The sequence below is a fragment of the Solea solea genome, chromosome 7, assembly GCF_958295425.1.
Source record: "Solea solea chromosome 7, fSolSol10.1, whole genome shotgun sequence".
In the NCBI taxonomy this organism is placed as follows: domain Eukaryota; kingdom Metazoa; phylum Chordata; class Actinopteri; order Pleuronectiformes; family Soleidae; genus Solea; species Solea solea.
The window spans coordinates 7,890,204-7,895,689 of record NC_081140.1 but is presented as its reverse complement, the minus strand read 5'-3'; positions in this window follow the sequence as shown (position 1 = coordinate 7,895,689).

Genomic DNA, 5,486 nt, shown 5'->3' with positions numbered 1-5,486 from the left:
CTCCTGCTGGCTATGTAGGAGAGAAGAGAAGGGAAGGAAAGATGAGCAGATGAACACAGATGTTGGAGAAACTCGCTGGAGGCTGCGCCGCCAACTGACAGTGAACACTGTACCATGTGAAGTACACCATTTCATGCCAATCCGAGCTGACACAGGCTGACAAAAGGTGGGGCAACCATGGACAGGTCACCAGTATAATATCCAGCCTCTCTGGAAATGATAGAGTTGCTATCCACACAGACAAAATCAATCCTATGCTACATTCTAAATCCATGAAGACTGTATTCACATGTATTTGTGTAGAACACTACACTGATCTGTGTCCTCAGATCTCTGAATGCCACACAAGCCTGTTCCAGTGATCGCCAGTTGTTTTGTATAAAGGGGAACTGAGGATGCTGCCTCTTCATAACTCCGCCTCTCTGCCTCTTCTTACCAAGCACTCCACTCAGGAGGCAAAGGGGCAACGGCACCTTCCTTGGCCAAGCTTCGGCGCTCTGGCTTGTTCTCAGGATCAGTGCCGATCTCTCTCACATATGGAGACTGAAACAGTGGCACTAAAGGTTTGCAGCAGCAGCAGGGGTGCGAGGAGGCATTGGTGTGGCAGGAAATGAATGAGGAAGGAGTTATTTAAATAGACCAACTTGGTGTTTTGATTGGAGAATAAAAGATAAACGATGTAGGACGACCGTGTCCTGCATGAACTCACACAAGACATTGGTTAGAGCTGTAAGCAACATGTCTGACTTAAGTCACAAATTTGAGGACTTGAGACTGAAACATGGAAAACATTAGGTGTCTGCTTTTGCAGAAGTGCTGTTTTTTTGGCCTAATATTTGACATGCATTTTCCATGGTTTAATGTAGGCCTAATGTCAGTATTCTTTACATTTTAGGCTATGTAGTTTTATTAATTATATAACAATTCAGATGTATGGGACCATAAAGCATTCTGCTCTTCGTTGCGCAACGTCAGGGCGAGCAGGGAACCTCCTAATATGTGATTTTTTTTTTTTGCTACAAGCTGAAGAGAAACGGAACCACCTATAGTGTAGCGCCATGATTCTCAAACTGTGGTACGTCTACCATCAGTGGTACGCGTTATACTTCTGATGGTACTGGGAGTAAAAGCAGAAGTACTGTTCTACTTTATATTCCAGGGTATGTGAGCTGAGGAATTTTGACCGCAGTAGAATAATTAGAATAATAAGAGTCACTTTATTTCTCGCTCCATCTTAATCTAATTTCACTATACCAGTGTGGGAACTATATGTGAGGAAGAGGAGGATGATGATCTTATTGGGAACAAATCTGCCTCCTGTAGAGTCTGTAGCTGACTTTGCTCAACCTATTTACAGCTGTATTTTAACGTTGGTGATAATGGTGTTACTTCAAGAGCTCAAGAGTTCTGCTTGGTATACAAAATTTGAGAACCAGCTTTAATGAAGTAAAAAGGAGTATTGTTGTTGTTAAACAACGGTGCAGGTGAAATCCTCGTGTTCAGACTTGCCTTTATGTGATGCCGTTCTTTATGTTTACTAACAGGTGTGATGATCTGCCTTGATTTTCCTGTGTGATGTCTGACATCCTGGAAAGGCATCAGATTGTTTCCAGGATGAGAGTGAAGGAAACACTTGTGCCTCCTGCAGCCAAGAGAGGTCCAATGCCTCCCTCATAAAGCAGCAGCAGTGATATGAGACCTATGCTGCCCTCACTCGTACCTTACATTCATCAAAAAGTTTGTCAGAAATGACATATAAAAGACACATCAATTGTCTCCGCATCTTCCTTTCATGTTGTGTACCTGTACGATGTTTGAAAGTAGGCTGTTACCATGGTGACGACTGAAGCCACACACACACAGATTCATTGACTTCCATTCATTTGAACAGGCTAAAGCAGGGAAGTCAAACGTTTGACCTGGGGGCCGACGTTATGATGTTAAAATACTATATTTTTCAGTTCCAGATACCTGTGACTAAATGATTTGTGCGTTTGTAGATCCACTGTGATCTGTAACTTGTAATGCACATGTGTAAATGGCAAACTTATAGCATAATATTGTTGAAATTGCACTTATTTTCCTCAAAACAAGAAATATCTGGTTGTAAAAAGATACTTTGTGAAATGTAAACAAAGGGGAAACATTTGGAGTTCTTGTTGTCCATAGTTTATTATGCTATTATTTTACTGTTCTGGCTCACTTGAGATCAAATTGTGCTGCATGTGGCCCCTGAACTTTTTTTTTTAATCTGTATGTGCGGGTATATGCATGCATGTATGTGTGTGTATGTGTATGTATGTATGTGTATATACACATGTATATGTATTTTTCTATTTTTTCTTTATTTTATAAATTTCTTTATTTCTTTATTTCTTTATTTTTGGGATAAGGACAGTTGTGAGCTACCTGAAGTCATTTTGGTTTGGATGGTAGTTTAATTTTCTTCCTGTTTTGATTTCTTTGTGAACACAGAGAGCACTTGTATGTTGGTTATGTTCTATTTCAATAAAAATCTATATATAAAAAAAGAAAAACTAATAAAAAAAAATTAGTTTATCAAATCAAATCAGATTCAAATCAGAACCAGGCTTTGAGACAAATGAGATGAGCTTAACTCAATTCCGAGAATACATATTTTAAATAATTAACTAAAGCATTAGATGAAGCATTAGATTTATAACCAAAGACTAACTTCAACAACAGAGAACGCCACAGATTTCCTGCATTTTTGTTTTTTCAGCCGTTTTCAAACCTGCAATACATATATATACACATATATATCTCAGGCTTTCTAGGGGTATTTTCATGCTCCTGTGATGTGCTTTGATTCCTTTGATACACTAGGTCCATAAACAATGTTGTGTAGTGGGGAAAAGTGCCTGCTGAAATGATTAGAAGACGACAAAGAAGAAAAGAGGTAAGAAGTAGAACAGACAGAACAAAAGGGGTTTGACATACGTTCATTGTGTGCACTGGAGATTCCTTCTACTGGGCAAAGCAGTAAGCTTTGCAGCAGCAGCATCATGGTGAACGTCAAGGACTGCGTCTTCTTTTCCACCTGCACGGAAGGAGACAGGCAAAGGGCAGTGAGACAGTGTGCAACCTGTGGCTGGAAGGACAGTTGAGCAGCTGCACGTTCAGACACATGAATGTCGCAAGAAAACGAACGCAGTTGCTCTGTGACTGGGAGAAACAGCTGGGCCGCTGCCAGAAGCCACACAGTGATGTTGTCGTCGGGGTCAAAGATGAACCGATGAACCGAGTCAAAGCGTTGAAGGGAGTCCTGCAACTGCAAGCCAGGAAATGGAGAGCTGGAGGGAAGCAGCAGACTCAGTGTCACAACTCAAAGAGGACAAAGTGGATTGTGAGGAAAGCTCCAGATAAGACACGCGACAGGCTTTTAACAGGTGTGGGGGTCAGAGTAAAGACCCTAGAGGAGATCTGCAGGGAGTAAGCCATGGTTCAGTTAAGCTGTGTGATTGGCACCAGCAGCGCCCCCCCCCCATGACCCTCATGTGTAGGATAAAGTGGTAGAAGGTGGATGGATGGATGTTTTTAGGGTTTCAGGCTTAACTGGGTCATAGAGTTAATGCATGCAAAGCATAGCGAGGCTCCAAGTAGCAGCTGATACAAGGAACCTTTTAGTTTTGGCTCTGATTTAACTCTGATTGTCCACTCCATGCTCCATTTTCTATAGAAACAAAGAAAAACATTTCAAACAAAGGCCAGACTTAAAATGAGGACTTCATCCCAGCAACTATTTACTTAAGTACCAGGAGGATGAGGATGAATGTGTAATATTATGGAGGCCAAGTGCAGTAAAACACCAAGGTCAGCCACAGATCACATTGGGTGCTTGGAGACCTATCAAATCATATTTTCACATGTGTTTGCCCGTTTTGGCCGTAATTTCACCGCCAAATTCATTCCACGGCCTTTGAGAAGCCGCTGAGATGGTATATTAAAGAGTGCACTTTTTCTCCTGAGACATTTTCTAGTTGTTTCGTCCTCTTGCAGTTTGAGTGAGAACGGTAAGCTACGCCTACTGTTTTGGTTACATTTCACAAAGAAAGCACAGATCAGAGGCAGATTCATGTTCATTGCCCCAGCAATGTGTTTACCTCTTCCTCCTCTTGTGAAAGTCGTCCTGCAGCTCTGACAATCCCCTACTGTATTAAACATCAAAAAGTGTAATGTTTTTTTACTTCTGGCTCTTCAAGTGATCAAAAATCTCAAAAAAAAATGCAAAACACATACATCACAGGAAATGAATGAAGGTGCAATGCCACTGCCCTGGCAACCTGTGCAAGAACATTCAAAACGAACCCTGAGACAATTTCTCTCCTTCTTATCCCCAAACAGTCACACTTGTGGCTTCTTGCATGTGCACAACAAACTCGTACCATGCGAGATCAGGTGACATTTCCTTCCACAACAGCCACAGAAACCCAGATGAAAGGTAAACGAGGAGGAAATGACATCTACCTGTGACCTGTGGCTTCCTGAGTGAGCAGCAGTGCACAGCTCCCTTCCTCTTACCTCTGACTTCCTCTATGCATTTAAAGAGTTGTTTGCGTCCACGATGTTGCATTACTGCCATCTTCAGGAATTAGAAACCTACACTACCCCGTGATCCGGTTAGGGGTCTGGCTTAAACTGGTTATGGTTTAAGGCCACTCAATTTCATGCGGCCCATATCGAGTTATTTCTGTCGGTTTAGTTCATTTTAATTTACAGACTAAAATTGCATCACAAAAACATGTATTTATTGTGAACATGTATTTTTCTGTATCAAAACAGACACTTTTATTTTGAAATTCTATGAAGTGTCATAATGAAAACTTGACTTAACAGTTTTTTTTTTCCCTGAAAAGGTTTGACTTTTTTCTTTTTTTTACTTCACTGTCCCCTCCTGACCTTGTCCTTAAACCTCTGGTTTAGTAAGGGCAAGGATGATGTTTTGTTTAGAATGTTGTCCAAATGAACGGAAGTCAATGCAGTGCAAGAAAATAGACGCACAAACCTGTGTGTGTGTGTGTAATTATACGTGTGTATAATCCTTAAGAGGCTAGTTTTAGGTTACTGAGCTTGGTATCGGTTTCTCGTGCATCTGTTTTTAAAAGGTGGGAATGTTGAGCATGAAGTTGCTGTAATCATGTTCCTATGTGTACATATTATAATCGTTGTAAAGTTCTTTTGAACTCAACTTTTCAGTTTCTCTAAAACCATACAGGTAATGCATATTTTGTCTGTTTCACATTTCATACAAAATAAATAAAGATAAACTAACCTCAGAGGTTACAGTGGTTACTCTATGGTCAGTGTAGAGGTGTATACTACTATGTACTACAGTAGTATATACTGTACACCTTTGTGACGTTGCTCTACTCACATTAGAGGATAAAAGTTCCCCCCATTTTGAAAGACAGTAGTGGCTTTTGTCTCATCCTCTATAATCAACACACAACAAAGAACACAGAGAG